The following is an 18,378-nucleotide window of genomic DNA, read 5'->3' on the forward strand; positions in this document are numbered from 1 at the left end:
TTGGAGGAAGTTCAGAGAATGTTGACTAGGTCGATTCCTGGGATGAAGGGGTTGCCTTATGAAGAAATGTTGAGCAGATTGTGTAGTATAAAGGGTTAACAGATGGGATATGCCAATGTATGATGTAGATGATGATGTACCGCTGACACTAGTCAGACATGTGTTAGTTTGTTTCTCACGAGGGAGTTGGAATTATGCCTAGGAGTTATGTGACTTCTCTGTATAAAGGCAAAATACTGCAGATGCTGGAAATCTGAAACAAAAACAGAAAATGCTGGAAAAACTCAGCAGGTCTAACAGCATCTGTGGAGAGAAAAAGAGAATTAACGTTACGAGTCCGTATGACTCTTCTTCAGAGCCCACAGCTACGTGATCATGGATTAGCTCATCTATGACAACTCCATGACTACTCTGTAACCTGTTTAGATGCAATGCTAATAAACAAGTGTTAAGTAGATACCAGAATGTGTGTACAGTCTGCCTAAGAACCAAGTCCCACGCCTAGAGACCAAGACAGAAGGACTCAATCTCAGAACATGGTGGCAGTGGTGGAGCCATCAATATAATAAACATTGGTATTATTGAAGGAACCACAGAGTGAAGAAACCTTGAAAGCAGCCTGAGAAATGTTGGTGGCAGAAGGAGGCACAATGGAGAGAGGTAACAATGACCATACCTAGTGAGCATTCCTTGCCCTTGACTGCCTGGAGGGCCTGCAGAGAGCCTCACAGTGGGAGTTATAGAAGTACCATTTTCTCCAGTACCAAGCAGCATCAGGTCTTCACAAAAAAGAGCCAAAGCTCCAAGTTAGTTCCTTTCCCTATGCAGTAGGTGCAATAGCAGACAACATTCTTTGAAGGCAGTGTGTGCAGAAGTCCACTGCAGATTTTGATTCCATTATTAAAACCTATGACACCTATTTTAGCCCAAAGCAAAATTTAGTAATTGAATGTGTATGTGCTCACAACGACCTGGGAAATCAATTTAATTGTTCCTAACTGACCTATATTGCAGATACAGGGCGCTGAAGGACAAGCTAATCCATGATCGCATAGCCATGGGAGTTCTGGTTGAAAACTCTCTGACTTTTTGCGGACCGAATATGATCTTACATTGCATCAAGCGGTCCAATATGTGAGGCAGGCTGAGCTTCGAGCATCAAATCGGGTATAGTTTGTGGCTACTCCAAAGCTTCACATGACTCCGTAGATTAGGTAGGCCCACAGGCAGTGGCCCCACCTATTTGAAAGCCCACCAAACTATACGAATTAGGAGCAAGAGTGGACCACTTAGCCCCTCGAGCCTGCTCCATCATTAAATAAGATGGTGGCTGGCCTATTTTAACCTCAACTTCACATTCCTGCCTAATCCCGATAACCTTTCACCCCCTTGCTTATCAAGAATCTTTCTACTTCTGACTTAAAGATATTCAAAGACTCGGTCTCAATCACCTTTTGAGGAAGAGAATTCCAAAGTCTCACAACCCTATGAGAGAAGAAAATTCTCCTCATCTGTCTGTAATGGCTGACCCCTTATTTTTAAACAGTGACTCTTAGTTATAAATTCTCCCACAAGAGGAAACATCCTTCCCAATCCACCCTGTCAAGTTCCCTCAGGACCTTCTATGTTTCAACCAAGTCGCCTCTTATTCTTCTGAAGTCCAGCAGGTATAAGCCTATCCTGTCCAGCCTTTCCTCATAAGACAACCCGCCCATTCCAGGTATTAACCTAGTAAACGGCTTTGAATGCATTTACATCTTTCCTTAAATAAGGAGACCAATACTGTACACAGTACTCCAGGTGTGGTCTCACCAATGCCCTATACAACTGAAGCATAACCTCCCTTCTTTTGTTTTCAAACAACCGAAAAGGCGGGAAACTCCAGCTTGTATGCCAAGACTACATAGTGTGGTAAAACAGGGCATTTCAAGTGTTTCTGCAAACCCAGCAATTTTAATCAAAGTTGCAAACCAGCAAGTATTTATGAAACACATTCCTTCCAGGAAATGGAAAGTCCAGACAACAACAGAGTTTCTGGGGGAAATAGATAGTCTCAATCCAGACTACTGGTCAGTTACAGTTCAAGTTCAAGGTTTCGATACTTCTTTTGAAATTGATACTGGAGCGGTTGTTAACATATTTTCAGATGACCTCGACTGGCATCAGCCTTTACCTATCAGACATCAAGTTACAAGGTCCAGGCGGCATAGACCTTCCAATCAAAGGCAGGATTATTGCTCCTCTTAGCTACAAGGGGTGACAGATCATTGATTTTTTCTGTTTTCACAATCAATGTACATCCCTATTGAGTGGCGATGTTAACATATTTCTAGGACTCCTAGAAAAAACAGTTGATGCTCATCACTTAAACAACCCGTTTCATGCAACAATTTTCAACCTTTTATTTAGAAGCAGTGGAAATTCAGCCTTCAGAAGCTGAGGAGGTTTATACACTCAGCAGTAAGTTCCTTTCTTTCACAGAGACACCATTCACTAGATCCAGGTCAGATAAGGAAGTTATGAACCTCTCAGTTCTTCATAAAGTAAGGCCAGAGGTGAAAGATACAGAAGGCACTGCAGTAGTTATTGACCATCCCCATGAAGTCCTGTTAGACCTGAATTGGCTTTTCTGAGAGAGTGGTGAGGAAGAATTCCTTGCAGTACTGAGTTACTTCTTGGCGGTTGAGGGCCTAGAGAATAATTCACCTTTCCTGTTGATGGATGCACCTTATGATGTCTCAGTTGTCTTTTTGGAAGAACCAGCTGTGTTTTTAGTGCTGGTGCAGCATTCAGACCTTAGTTCCACCGAATATACCAGTGTATTTGTCTCCGGTTGTTCATGACATGCCTCCCTGAGATAATGCTTTGCCTGAGTCCACAGGAGGTCAAACTATTCAAGAGTTGTACCTTCCCAGGGTGAAAGTCAATTGGCACCCACACTTCAGTCCCAGCTGAAAGTTCTCTTCTCTTCAGAGCTGATGATCTGCACAGAAGCTGCGGCAGAATCTTTAGCACTTTTGAAGCTGCAGAATCCTGGATAGCAAACTTGTCCCTGAATTATTCATCTACAGGAAAGTAATCTCCATTTCATTGTCGAAATTTGTCCCAGTGCATCATATCTTGTCTCCATATCCTCAGCAATTCTTCCCATTGCCCACAGTGGAGCAACTCCACACACAGAGAAGTGTGGCTTGCTTACCATTGCCTACAGAGAGTAGACATTCCTGATGAAATATCATTGGGAAATCATCTCTTCTTTTCCTGAAAGGCTTTTTATCCTTCTCTGTCTAAGTTCATTGAAACCTCAGATATTTAATGCCTTTTCAGCCTTTGTTACAGCAGTGAAGGATACCGCTGTGATAGTCTTCCCAGGAGTTGCAGATCATTCCTTTTCAGAAGCTTCTTTCCAGAGTCCTTTGAGGAGCAACAAGTTCTTCAGAGTGTCTTGAGTTCTTCTGTTCTAGTTCCAGAGTGTCCATAGTTCAATTCTCTTCAGCCTTCTCTTTTGGATCGGCATTTAGTTGAAAAGTCTTCATTGTCCTTGCAGTTCAGTCATTCTGCAACCTATACTCAGCTGTCCAGCTATGCAGCAATGCTGATAAAGTGTTGTCCTATACTGCAGCTGATGATGTCCTACCAGGTGTAGAAGAAAACCCTTATATCTCCAAGCCATCTTCCCTAAAGGCTGAGAATACTGTGGGAGATTCAATCCCCCAGAACTGTCATTTGGGAAGGGGCAGAGTAGGTGTTGGAGTTGAGTAGAGTCCATAGTTGTAAAACGGGAGTTACGGAAATGTAATGTAAATAGCTAAAGGCTATTTCATGTTGTTAAAAAGTAGGATCGCATACTTGGGCGAAGGTGTACATGATTTCATGTTGTTAAAAGTAGGTTAGCATACTTGGGGGAAGGTGTTGTATAAAGGGTTAACATGGGATATGCTAATGTATGACATATATGATGATGTACCACTCACATTAATCAGACATGTATTAGACTCGAAAGAGAGAGAGAGGTGGAATCATGCCTAAGAGCTACATGCCTACTCTGTAACCTGTTTGGAAGTAGTACTAATAAATAAGTGTTAAGTAGATACCAGATTATGTCTACAGTCTGTCTAAGAACCAAGACCCACGCCTAGAGTCCAAGACAGAAGGATCCAATCTCAGGGCAGGTTAGTTATACTCTTTGGAGTTTAGAAAAATGAGTGGTGATCTTACTGAAACATATAAGATTCTGAGGGGGCCTGACAGAGTAGATGCTGAAAGGATGTTTTTCTTGTGGGGGAATCTAGAACTAGGGAGAACAGTTTCAAAATAAGGGGTCTCTCATGTAAGACGGAGATGAGGAGGAATTTCTTCTCTCAGAGGGTGTTAACCTTTCAAATTCTCTATCCCAGGGAGCAGTGGAATATATTCAAGGTTTAGTTAGACAGATGTTTTTTTACCTACAGGGAGTCAAGGGTCAAGGGGAATAGGCTGGGAAGTGCAGTTGAGGCCATAATCAGATCAGCCATGATCTTATTGAATGGTAGAGCAGGCTCGATTGGACAAATGTCCTATGCCTGCTCTTTGTTTTTATGTTCTCTCAGAGGACAACGTGCTGCATGGGATATATTTGGAAGTGCTCAGGGATCTGTCACAATCCTTTGTTGGCACAGTTTCTGTCTTAGATGGCAGAGCCCAAAGCTGTCAGCAACGCCAACAGGGGTTCACTCCCAAACCTCCTTCTCAGGAGCCTCGTCCTGTGTTGAGTGGTTGAGGGCTTTGCCTCATCCAAGGGGAGCTTTGCTGAAGACCCTGTTGTTGGCCCAGGTGATGTGGTCTGTGATTTCTGCACCCACACCAAGTTACAGGCAGCACAGTCTTGCCTGGCGTGTCTGGCTTCTTACTGCAGATTCCACCTGCAGCCTCACCTGGAGAATGTGGCATTTCAGCACCACAGTCTGACCCAGCCAGTGAAGAAGCTCAGCCAGAGACAGTGCCTGGCTCATGGAAATGCCCTCACAAATTGTTCAAAGAGAATCCTGTTACCTGAGATGAATAAGCAGTTGCACTGTTTTTGGGTAAGAGAGAATGTTGGTTGAGATAAATGATTCATCTAAACAGCTGCACAACACCCAAATGCCACAGCAAACATTGTGCATAAGTTGGCGCAATTAGATTACTGTGGACATGTGGTCGTGCAAAATTTTAAAGGACCTGCACAGAAAAAAGGGGAGGTTAGGTTGGTTGAGATGTTGGGAGGACTTATCTGCTCCTGTGTGATGTGATTGCTGACCTCCACAAAAACATTTAGATGGGACCTTGCTTTAACTTCTCACCTGAACCCCTAACAATGCAGCACTCCCTCACTGGAGTGAGGCCTTGAATCTATGACCATCTGACTCAGAAGCAACAGTACTACTAACTGACATTAATAATTAACTTAAATGACAATGTAATAGCTGGGTCTTATGGTTCTAGGATTCACTCTCTTATCACTACTGGGAACTAGTTGCTCTTCAGCACTATTGTATCATGACCATCCTAAAACAATATTTAAATATAACTTGCTGTCATTAGTATGAAGCTGTTCTAACAACTGTAAAGTTGAATTCATTTGCATGTTTGATTTCTTTTTCATCCATCAGTCAGTGATATATTTGCCTCTGGGCAGAACTTTACCCTTGGCGGGGGTGCTCGGCGGGGGGTGGGTGGGGAAGGTCAGGAAGCCGCCTGCAATGAGCAGCACGCTGCAATTTTACGTGGGAGGATCAATTACGGCCTGAGACATGAGACGCAGCCTGTGAATGAGCCCGAAGGGGCGGGCGGGGGGGCAGCTTATGTCCACTGAGTCCAATGGCGACCCAATGACCCATTCAAATGCAGCCTTGGCAACTCCTGGAAGGCTGCCACCAAAGGATGTGGAAGTCCTGTGAATGAAGACCATAGCAGGTGGGAGGGCATGTCAGCAGGGCAGTTGGCCCCGTGTTTCTCAGATGAGTGCCTTGCTGCCCTCCTGGAGGAGGTGCCAGCGAGGAGAGAAACACTTGTCACCAGGGACAGGAGGAGGAAGCCCCCCTTCCTCACCAAAAAGGCCTGGGAGGAGGTGGCATCCAGGGGCAGCAGCCATGACGTGGTGAGACACACATGGGTTTAGTTCTGAAAGCGCTTTAACGATCTCCTGCAATTGGGAAGGTTGAGTACTGTGTTGGCATGGGTCACTTTGCAGAACACTTAAGAGCTGCCCATTCCCCGTGGACCTCAGAGGTGTTACAGTGTGAGTGGCAAATGTCAATGAGGCAGGATCTGGCCAAGGAGGTGAGCCTGGCTGCTTGGACTGAGTGCCTTGTGGCTCCAGGGTCATGAATCGGCTGAGCCCTGTGAGGTCTTCCTCAGTTGGAGTTGGCCAGGCTGCAATGGTGCTACAGATGGAGGGTGGACAAATCAATGTTCCTCTTATCCTTTCAGGAAAGAACTTACCATAACAATGCTGAGAGATCACAGACTGGCGGGGACCCCCACATCTCCTAATCCTCAATCGGTGAAGCGGTGGCATTGAGTTTGGGTTGCCAGAGGGAGGTAAGAGTGCAGCTGAGGTGAGAATGTGGGTTTTTGCAGCCATTCCAGTGTAGTCTTTATATTGATGTGAGCCTCGAACCTGGAATCATCATTGATAATGGAAAGACAATGGCATCATGAGATCTCTGTCTCATCAGGGTGCCAGGCATGCACACTGACAGACTAATGAGTTAAACTAATGACATGTCCTTCTTCTTCCTTTTAGGCTCATCAGTAGCCCTTCGTTGTGAGGAGCCTGAAGACCCACCCTGACCCCGAGGACCACCATGCTCAGCACGCACCAGCGTCACACCCTCTCTGTCAAGCAGGCACCAGTGCAGATACCAGCACCTTGGTGGGCATAAGATTGCCATCTAGTATCTTGGTGCACATTGGTGAGGGCACTTCACACTCGAGTTGCAGGCAGAGGTAGAGAGTGCCCAGGGCGCCGGCAGTTGGAGGACTGCTGGAGACCAGGACAATGCTCAGTCGACGGCTGATGAAGGGCCTCCGGAGTTGTCCATTAGGCAGGAGATGCTGGATGTCCAGCAGGGTGTGCAGGAGGATCTGGAGGAGACACATGAGGGAATGCAAGCTATGGTGTCCGTTGTGGAGGAGTCCCTGCGGGGCATAAGCACTGCGGTGACCCTCGTGGCCTAGCGCAATGCTTCCTCTGTGGAGAGAGTGGTGACTCTCATGAAGCGGCTCCTCCAAGGACTTAATCAGGTTTTCCTGGGGATGCACTTGGACCTGCAAGCCCTCACACCAGCAATGACCTCAGCTGGTCAGTGTCAGTGTGGGAGATGGATTGGGCACCCAGTATCTCAGCTAGGTGCCTGTCCATCAATGGTTAGCAGGGAGGTCCAGAGCGACCTGATGTTGGCACACGAGCTGCTTGTCCCTGTGCGCTCTTCTCAGGGCACTCTAGATGATGGCAGCAGGTCCTCCACCCCTCTGCCAGTGACTGTGGCATCTGATGAGGCTGCAATGACTGGGGAGATGCCAGACATGCCACTGGCTGCTCCCACCCAGGTGGGGCCATCACAGGCTCCATGGGCCAGAGAACGTCAGCCAAGGTCATCAAGGCCAACTGGACAGCAGAGTCAGCAGGCTGTCTCCAATGCCGGTATCAGCGAGGGGGGAGCACCTAGATGTAGCACTCACAAGAGAAAACTTAAAGGACCTTAAATACAACACCGCCTGATCACGGATGATAGTTGATTCCCCCATTTTTCTGTTCTTTTTTTAATGGTGTGATGTAAACCCCGGTCAATGTTAATTTCTGTAATGTTTGTCACTCAGCAGTAAATGAAATTTTTTTTTGCAACTGGCCTCTGGATGCTTCATTTGTTCTGTAGGTGCAGGGTAAGCCATGATGTTATGATGGACATGTGACTCCTAAAACTTTATTGCAATGGCACATAGTGTATCTTGTTGATCAAGGAACTGGTCCTGTCAGGAATCGAGTATGGAGCCTGCAGCCGTGACATGTGGTAGTGGTTCTTATTTGGTAGGCTAGATGAAGGAGCATTGGATCAAAGTGTCCCAGGTGTCCCTGCCTCCCTGGCTGTTGCCCAGGTCAGTGTCTATTGCCTCGGTGTTCTCCTGAGCGTGCTTTTCCTCAGACTCACTACTGGACTCATTGTCTGTTGCCTGTACAGCTGCATCAAGATCTTCCTCCTCAATTGCGTCCCCCCTTCCCAATGCCAGATTGTGTAGAGCACAGTATGCAACCACTATCAGTGACACATGATCTGGCGGGCGTTGCAGTGCACCCCCTGAACGGTCCAGGCATCGGAAGCACATCTTGAGAAAACCAATGGTTCTCTCTACCACTGCTCTTGTGGAGGCATAGCTCCTGTTGTACTGCTGCTCGGCCTCTATTCTTGGATGACGGAGAGGTGTCATGAGCCACTTGTTCAGCAGATAGCCCTTGTCACCCAGCAGTCATCCATCCAGCCGGGCTGGAGCACTGAAGAGCCCCGGCACCTGGGAGTGTCTGAGGATATAGGCGTCGTGGGAGCTGCCTGGGTACCTTGCACAGACTTGTAGAATCAGCGTCCTGTGATCACACACTATCTGCATGTTCATGGAGTGGAAGCCCTTCTTGTTGACGAAGGCATTGGGCTCACCCGCAGGTGCCTTGAAGTCGATTGCACCCTGGACGCGGGGAAAGCCAGCAATGACTGCGAAGCCTCTGGCTTGCTCAGCCTGGCTGGCCTGGTCAGTACAGTAATGAACGAAAGTCAATGCACGCCTGAAAAGAGCATTTGTCACCAGTTTGACGCAACTGTGGACAGCTGATTGGGAGAGTCGACACAGATCCCCCACTGATCCCTGGAAAGAACTGGAGACATAGAGCTTTAGAGCCACCGTGACCTTCAGCACCACTGGCATGGGTTGTCCACCCACACAGTCAGAGCTGAAGTCAGGGCTGATCCTCTGACAGATGGAGGTCACATTCTCCCTTGAGAGACAGAGCCTCCTTCGACATTGCACCTCAGATATATTGAGGTAGCTGCCTGTAAACCCTGGCAGCAAGATATTGGCATCTTCTGCGGCCCCTTCTGCCTTGGCCTTCCTGCTGACCCTGCGCCCCTAGTGCCTGCGCCTCTCCTCCCACCGGTCGCTCCCCTGGAAGCTGAATAGGGACACCTGGCCTCTTCCCGCTTCTGGCCCTCTCTTCCTCCCCAAAGGAGATGCCTCCAGCGGAGACCACAATCCCCATTACCAGGGTAAGGGAAGGCTGTCTGATTCCTGGAAGGCCCCATGTGGTGTGAATCCTCCAGGGGCCTGGAAGACAACACTGAGTTCTGAACTGAAGCCTCTAAATTCTCCGAATGTAGCTCTGAAGCAAAATGATGCTGTCCTGTTCACAGAAGCAAGCAGCAGCAAGTGATATCCAAAACTACTCACTAATCACTTTGTCAAGGCCACTGACCCCTCTTATCACACCCGTGGATGAAGTTTTGTAAAGTGTGGCCTGCTCGCCTGCCTGTTTTATCCATATGACGGCCTGAAAATCACACAGGCTTCGTAAAGCTGGAGACAATTGGTCTCTCAAGGGCCTTAAGTGCCTTTTAATTAATAGCGGGCGCGCCTCCGTCTCCATCACGTGCCCACCTAGCAAAATATTGCGAGAGTGCGCGTTGACGTCAGCATGCTCAGTCAATGTCAACGCACTTTATTTCACACTTGGGCATGTTGGGTGCACACCCACATGCCAAGGGTAAAATTCTGCCCAGATTGGGGGTTCAAGACCCACTCTAGACTTGAACCAATAAACTAGGCTCACATGCCAGTGCAGGACAAGGGGTTGTAGCACTGTCAGAGGGTCAATACTGAGAAAGTGCTACACTATCAGAGGGTCAGTACTAAGAAAGCGCTGCACTGTCAGAGGGTCCGTACTAAGTAAGTGCCCACTGTTTGAGGGGCTGTACTGAAGGTACGCTGCACTGTTGGAGGGGCAATACCGAGAGAGTGCTGCATTGTCAGAGGCACAGTGATGAGAAAGTGCTGCACCGTTGAAGGAACAGGACTAAGGAAGTGCTCCACCGTTGGATGGGCAGTACTAAAGGATCACTGCATTGTTGGAGGGGCAGTACTGAGGGAATGCTGCACTGTTAGAAGGACAGTAATGAGGGAGTGCTGCGCTGTCAGAGTTAGGTGTCTTTGGGTTGAGACGTTAAACAGAGGCTCCTTCTGCTTTCTCAGGCGGATATAAAAGTACTGTTCAAAGAAGAGCAAGGGAGTTCTCCTTGGTGGCCTGGACATTATTTATTCCTTACCAAAATCATTAGAATATTTAGTTACTTATTATTTTGCTGTTTTTGGGAGCTTGCTGTGTGAAAATTGGCTGCTGCATTTCCTACATTACAACAGGAATTACATTTCAAAGATACTGCAGTGTGTGAATTGCTTTGAAATTTTTGATCATCTGATGAAGTACTTTATAAATGAAAATATTTCTTGCCCATTTTTGTTGAATACCGTTAACTTCATAAGAACTCGGAAGCCCAGACATTAACCTAACCCACCAAAAAGGAATGGGACATGTTCGGGTCAGACAGCCACATACAACCCTCTTTGGAATGTAAAATCTGGCCGGGCATAGAATGGGAGGCTGACGACCCACCCTATCCTGCAGGACAGATTTGGTTAATGTTAGGGTAATCAGTTGTAGACTGTGAAAGGGTTAGCTAACATAAGTGGAAAATGTTATTATAACAAGGGCTTTAGTCCCAGCTAAATGTTCACATACTAATCCCAGAGGGTTTCTGTCTCTGAGGCTTCCTCTGTGGATGTTGGAGTAGTTTGTGATGGCCCTCAGCAGTTGGAATCACTGGTTTCAGAGGAGATTACTGCCCTTGTGTCATCAATGTGACTAGGTGATGGAGCATCAGATATTACATTGGCGGGAGGGAGTCAGAACAGAAGTAATAAAATCGTAGTCTTACTAAGGGAATTTTCAAATATTCCATAAGACCATAAGACATAGGAGCAGAAATTAGGCCATTCGGCCCATCGAGTCTGCTCCGCCATTCAATCATGGCTGATAAGTTTCTCAACCCATTCTCCCACCTTCTCCCCATAACCTTTGGTCCCCTTACCAATCAAGAACCTATCTATCTCAGTCTTAAATACACTCAAAGACCTGGCCTCCTCAGCCTTCTGTGGCAATGAATTCCATAGATTCACCACTCTCTGGCTAAAGAAGTTTCTCCTCATCTCTGTTCTACAAGGTCTTCCCTTTACTCTGAGGCTGTGCCCTTGGGTCCTAGTCTCTCCTACTAATGGAAACATCTTCCCCACGTGCACTCTATCCAGGCCTTTCAGTATTCTGTAAGTTTCAATGAGTGATGAGACATCGAGGAAGATACCCAGATGCCAGAACAACCTCCAAATCAACAGAGTTTACCTGCAACGCTAGAGTCTACCATTCCTTGACAGAAGTGCAAATGAGATGTGGAAGGGTTAGAAGACCTCTAGACCGCCTGAACCTGTGAACTCAGAGATTTGAAGGGAAGAAAGGGGGTAGTAATAACAATATAAATACAAGGGGTAAACTAGAATAATTTGAAATACATTGGATAATACATTGGAGGTTGTATTATATGGGTCATCAGATATAAAATTAACATGAGATTGAGTACTGTACCACCCACACAGTGATGTAAAAGAACACATGACCCACATCTAGGGGTCAGTCTAGTGTTGAACATAGCCATGTGCACAAGCAAGCGTGGGAGAGCTCCTAGCTTGAATCATTTACTGTATAAGTTATTGCAGTTAATAAATACATAGTTAATAAATACCTACAGTTAACCTACTTAAGACCATGATGACTTCATTAAGACCTACTGAACGGTATCCAATGTCCTACAACATATTCATTACACACCAATGAAAACATGCTGCCTTCACATTCATCAAAACAATATGCACACTCCTTTTGACTGACAAATTAGAACAATAAAACATCTAATTTTTAAAAAATTGATTTCTTGCTAAATGAAAGGTTGCAGCACAACCAGTACTTTTCATTACATTTTCATTCCATTAAATATCAAGGTTTCAGTTCAGCAACTGGTTAAACCCAGACTGCCGAAATCAGTCAGTTTGCATGGTAGGGGTTGTAAACCGGCAGAATTAAAAACAGGAAATGCTGTAAATACTCAGCAGTTAGGCAGCATCTGTGGATAGAGAAACAGAGTTAATGTTTCAGGCCTGTTTCATCAGAGCTGAGAAAAGTTAGAAATGTAATAGGTTTTGAGAAAATGAAAAGGAGGGGGTGGGAAGAAGAACAAAAGAAGTCTGTGATAGGTTGGAGTGCAGGAAAGATTAAGTGAGAAAAGGTTTTATGGTGCAAGGCCAAAGAGTCGTATTGGGACAAGTAAGGAAACAAAAGATGTGTTTAGAGGAGGCGTGAATGGCAGGATAGCTGCTGACTGATAGCGAAGAAAAGGAAGTAAGAGAGTAACAAGAAAGTGAAAAAACAAACTAGCAATAAAAGAAACAAAATGGGAGCAGTGGTTATGATCTAAGACGGTAAAAATGGAACTCACTGTTAAGTCCAGAAGGCTGTAAATTGCCCACTTGAAAGATAAGAACATTAGAACATAAAAGTCGAAGCAGGAGTGGACCATATGGCCCCTTGAGTCTGCTTCACCATTCAATATGATCATGGCTGATCATCAGCCTTAGTTCCATTTTCCCAGATGCTTCTCATGTCCCTTGATTCTCTGAGAAAGCAAGAATCTGTCTATCTCATTGTTAAATATTTTCAACAATGGAACATCCACAACCTTTTAGGATACAGAATTACAATGATTCAAACCATTTTCAGTAAGTACGTCTTCCTGATCTCAGTCCTAAATGATTTACTCTTTATTCCAAGACTATGCCCTTGTGTTCCAGATTTGCCAGTCAGGACAAAGAACCTCTCAGTGTGTACTTTGAGCCCCTTTAGATTTTTCATTGAGATCACTTCTCATTCTTCTCAACACCAAAGAGTACAGGTCCACTTTACTCAGCCTCCCATCATAGGTCAACTCTTTCAGGAATCAATTTAATGAACCTTTACTGCACTGCATCCAATGCAAGTATATCGTTTCTTTTATAAGAAGACCACTGCGCACAGTATTCCAGTTGTGGTCTCACCAAAGCCCTGTACAACTATAGCAAGACTTCCTTATTCTTGTACTCCAATCCCCTTGCAACAAAGGACAACATGCCATTTGCCTTCCTAGTTGCTGTACCAGCATGTTAAATTTCTGTGTGGAAATTTCTTTGGGCAAGAAAGGCAGAGGAGATTTGAGGACAAACTCTCTTACACGGCAAGTGATAGTGACCCGGAAGTCACTGCCTAAGAGGTTGGTAAAAGTGGAGATGATCAATGATTTAAGGAAATTAGATGGCCACTTGAGGGAAATAAACTTACAGGGCTACAGCAATGGAGCAGCGGGATTGGGACTGACTGGATTACACTGTGGGGAGCTGGCATGGACTTGATGAGCTGAATTAGCTCCTTCTGTATTGAAATGACACTATGACTCTATCACAGATCTTCTCTCTTGTACTTCTTCCATCACCCCCTTTCACTGTGTCTATCACAGATCTTCTCTCTTCTACTTCTTCCATCTCCCCCTTTCACTGTGTCTATCACAAATCACTTTGTCTATCACAGATCACTGTGTCTATCACAGATCTTTCACTGTGTCTATCACAGATCTTCTCTCTTGTACTTCTTCCATCTCCCCCTTTCATTGTGTTTATCACAGATCAATGTGTCTATCACAGATCACTGTGTCTATCACAGATCTTCTCTCTTGCACTTCTTCCAACTCCCCTTTTACTGTGTCTATCACAGATCTTCTCTCTTGTACTTCTTCCATCTCCACCTTTCACTGTGTCTATCACAGATCACTGTGTCTATCCCAGATCTTCTCTCTTGTACTTCTTCCATCTCCCCCTTTCACTGTGTCTATCACAGATCACTGTGTCTATCACAGATCACAGTGTCTATCCCAGATCTTCTCTCTTGTACTTCTTCCATCTCCCCCTTTCACTGTGTCTATCACAGATCATCTTTCTTGTACTTCTTCCATCTCCCACTTTCACTGTGTCTATCACAGATCTTTCACTGTGTCTATCACAGATCTTCTCTCTCGTTCTTCTTCCATCTCCCCCTTTCACTGTGTCTATCAGAGATCTTTCACTGTGTCTATCACAGATCTTCTCTCTTGTTCTTCTTCCATCTCCCCCTTTCACAGTGTCTATCAGAGATCTTTCACTGTGTCTATCACAGATCTTCTCTCTTGTTCTTCTTCCATCTCCCCCGTTCATTGTGTCTATCACAGATCAATGTGTCTATCACAGATCACTGTGTCTATCCCACATCTTCTCTCTTGTACTTCTTCCATCTCCCCCTTTCACTGTGTCTATCACAGATCTTCTCTCTTGTACTTCTTCCATCTCCCCCTTTCACTGTGTCTATCACAGATCACTGTGTCTATCACAGATCACAGTGTCTATCCCAGATCTTCTCTCTTGTACTTCTTCCATCTCCCCCTTTCACTGTGTCTATCACAGATCTTCTCTCTTGTACTTCTTCCATCTCCCCCTTTCACTGTGTCTATCACAGATCACTGTGTCTATCACAGATCACAGTGTCTATCCCAGATTTTCTCTCTTGTACTTCTTCCATCTCCCCCTTTCACTGTGTCTATCACAGATCATCTTTCTTGTACTTCTTCCATCTCCCACTTTCACTGTGTCTATCACAGATCTTTCACTGTGTCTATCACAGATCTTCTCTCTCGTTCTTCTTCCATCTCCCCCTTTCACTGTGTCTATCAGAGATCTTTCACTGTGTCTATCACAGATCTTCTCTCTTGTTCTTCTTCCATCTCCCCCTTTCACAGTGTCTATCAGAGATCTTTCACTGTGTCTATCACAGATCTTCTCTCTTGTTCTTCTTCCATCTCCCCCTTTCATTGTGTCTATCACAGATCAATGTGTCTATCACAGATCACTGTGTCTATCCCAGATCTTCTCTCTTGTACTTCTTCCATCTCCCCCTTTCACTGTGTCTATCACAGATCTTCTCTCTTGTACTTGTTCCATCTCCCCCTTTCACTGTGTCTATCACAGATCACTGTGTCTATCACAGATCACAGTGTCTATCCCAGATCTTCTCTCTTGTACTTCTCCAATCTCCCCCTTTCACTGTGTCTATCACAGATCTTCTCTCTTGTACTTCTTCCATCTCCCCCTTTCACTGTGTCTGTCACAGATCACTGTGTCTATCACAGATCACAGTGTCTATGACAGATCTTCTCTCTTGTACTTCTTCCATCTCCCCCTTTCACTGTGTCTATCACAGATCATCTTTCTTGTACTTCTTCCATCTCCCACTTTCACTGTGTCTATCACAGATCTTTCACTGTGTCTATCACAGATCTTCTCTCTCGTTCTTCTTCCATCTCCCCCTTTCACTGTGTCTATCAGAGATCTTTCACTGTGTCTATCACAGATCTTCTCTCTTGTTCTTCTTCCATCTCCCCCTTTCACAGTGTCTATCAGAGATCTTTCACTGTGTCTATCACAGATCTTCTCTCTTGTTCTTCTTCCATCTCCCCCTTTCATTGTGTCTATCACAGATCAATGTGTCTATCACAGATCACTGTGTCTATCCCAGATCTTCTCTCTTGTACTTCTTCCATCTCCCCCTTTCACTGTGTCTATCACAGATCTTCTCTCTTGTACTTCTTCCATCTCCCCCTTTCACTGTGTCTATCACAGATCACTGTGTCTATCACAGATCACAGTGTCTATCCCAGATCTTCTCTCTTGTACTTCTTCCATCTCCCCCTTTCACTGTGTCTATCACAGATCATCTTTCTTGTACTTCTTCCATCACCCACTTTCACTGTGTCTATCACAGATCTTTCACTGTGTCTATCACAGATCTTCTCTCTCGTTCTTCTTCCATCTCCCCCTTTCACTGTGTCTATCAGAGATCTTTCACTGTGTCTATCACAGATCTTCTCTCTTGCACTTCTTCCAACTCCCCTTTTACTGTGTCTATCACAGATCTTTCACTGTGTCTATCATAGATCACTGTGTCTATCCCAGATCTTCTCTCTTGTACTTCTTCCATCTCCCCCCTTTCACTGTGTCTATCACAGATCACTGTGTCTATCACAGATCGTCTCTCTCGTACTTCTTCCATCTCCCCCTTTCACTGTGTCTATCACAGATCATTGTGTCTATCACAGATCTTTCACTGTGTCTATCACAGATCTTTCACTGTGTCTATCCCAGATCTTCTCTCTTGTACTTCTTCCATCTCCCCCTTTCACTGTGTCTATCACAGATCATCTTTCTTGTACTTCTTCCATCTCCCACTTTCACTGTGTCTATCACAGATCTTTCACTGTGTCTATCACAGATCTTCTCTCTCGTTCTTCTTCCATCTCCCCCTTTCACTGTGTCTATCAGAGATCTTTCACTGTGTCTATCACAGATCTTCTCTCTTGTACTTCTTCCAACTCCCCTTTTACTGTGTCTATCACAGATCTTTCACTGTGTCTATCACAGATCACTGTGTCTATCCCAGATCTTCTCTCTTGTACTTCTTCCATCTCCCCCCTTTCACTGTGTATATCACAGATCACTGTGTCTATCACAGATCTTTCACTGTGTCTATCACAGATCGTCTCTCTCGTACTTCTTCCATCTCCCCATTTCACTGTGTCTATCACAGATCATTGTGTCTATCACAGATCTTTCACTGTGTCTATCACAGATCTTTCACTGTGTCTATCACAGATCTTCTCTCTTGTACTTCTTCCATCTCCCCCTTTCACTGTGTCTATCACAGATCAGTGTCTATCCCAGATCTTCTCTTTTGTACTTCTTCCATCTCCCCCTTTCACTGTGTCTATCACAGATCTTTCACTGTGTCTATCACAGATCATCTCTCTTGTACTTCTTCCATCTCCCACTTTCACTGTGTCTATCACAGATCTTCTCTCTCGTTCTTCTTCCCTCTCCCCCTTTCACTGTGTCTATCAGAGATCTTTCACTGTGTCTATCACAGATCTTCTCTCTTGTACTTCTTCCATCTCCCCTTTCACTGTGTCTATCCCAGATCTTCTCTCTTGTACTTCTTCCATCTCCCCCTTTCACTGTGTCTATCACAGATCTTTCATTGTGTCTATCACAGATCTTCTCTCTTGTACTTCTTCCATCTCCCCATTTCACTGTGTCTATCACAGATCTTTCACTGTGTCTATCACAGATCTTTCACTGTGTCTATCACAGATCTTCTCTCTTGTACTTCTTCCATCTCCCCCTTTCACTGTGTCTATCACAGATCTTTCACTGTGTCTATCGCAGATCACTGTGTCTATCCCAGATCATCTCTCTTGTACTTCTTCCATCTCCCCCTTTCACTGTGTCTATCAAATATCTTCTCTCTTGTTCTTCTTCCATCTTCCCCTTTCACTGTGTCTATCACAGATCTTCTCTCTTGTACTTCTTCCATCTCCCCCTTTCACTGTGTCTATCCCAGATCTTCTCTCTTGTACTTCTTCCATCTCCCCCTTTCACTGTGTCTATCACAGATCACTGTGTCTATCACAGATCACTGTGTCTATGACAGATCTTCTCTCTTGTACTTCTTCCATCTCCCCCTTTCACTGTGTCTATCACAGATCTTTCACTGTGTCTATCACAGATCATCTCTTGTACTTCTTCCATCTCCCCCTTTCACTGTGTCTATCACATCTTTCACTGTGTTTATCACAGATCTTCTCTCTCGTTCTTCTTCCACCTCCCCCTTTCACTGTGTCTATCAGAGATCTTTCACTGTGTCTATCACAAATCACTTTGTCTATCACAGATCACTGTGTCTATCACAGATCTTTCACTGTGTCTATCACAGATCTTCTCTCTTGTACTTCTTCCATCTCCCCCTTTCACTGTGTCTATCACAGATCTTCTCTCTCGTACTTCTTCCATCTCCCCCTTTCACTGTGTCTATCACAGATCTTTCACTGTGTCTATCACAGATCTTCTCTCTTGTACTTCTTCCATCTCCCCCTTTCACTGTGTCTATCACAGATCTTTCACTGTGTCTATCACAGATCTTCTCTCTTGTACTTCTTCCATCTCCCCCTTTCACTGTGTCTATCACAGATCTTTCACTGTGTCTATCACAGATCTTCTCACTTGTTCTTCTTCCATCTCCCCTTTCTCTGTGTCTGTCAGTCAACCAATAAAAGAAAGAAAACGAAAAAAAAAAACAATCACTTTTTCCCTGGAGATGCCAGG

Source organism: Carcharodon carcharias, chromosome 22 (genome assembly GCF_017639515.1).
Source record: "Carcharodon carcharias isolate sCarCar2 chromosome 22, sCarCar2.pri, whole genome shotgun sequence".
Lineage (NCBI taxonomy): Eukaryota > Metazoa > Chordata > Chondrichthyes > Lamniformes > Lamnidae > Carcharodon > Carcharodon carcharias.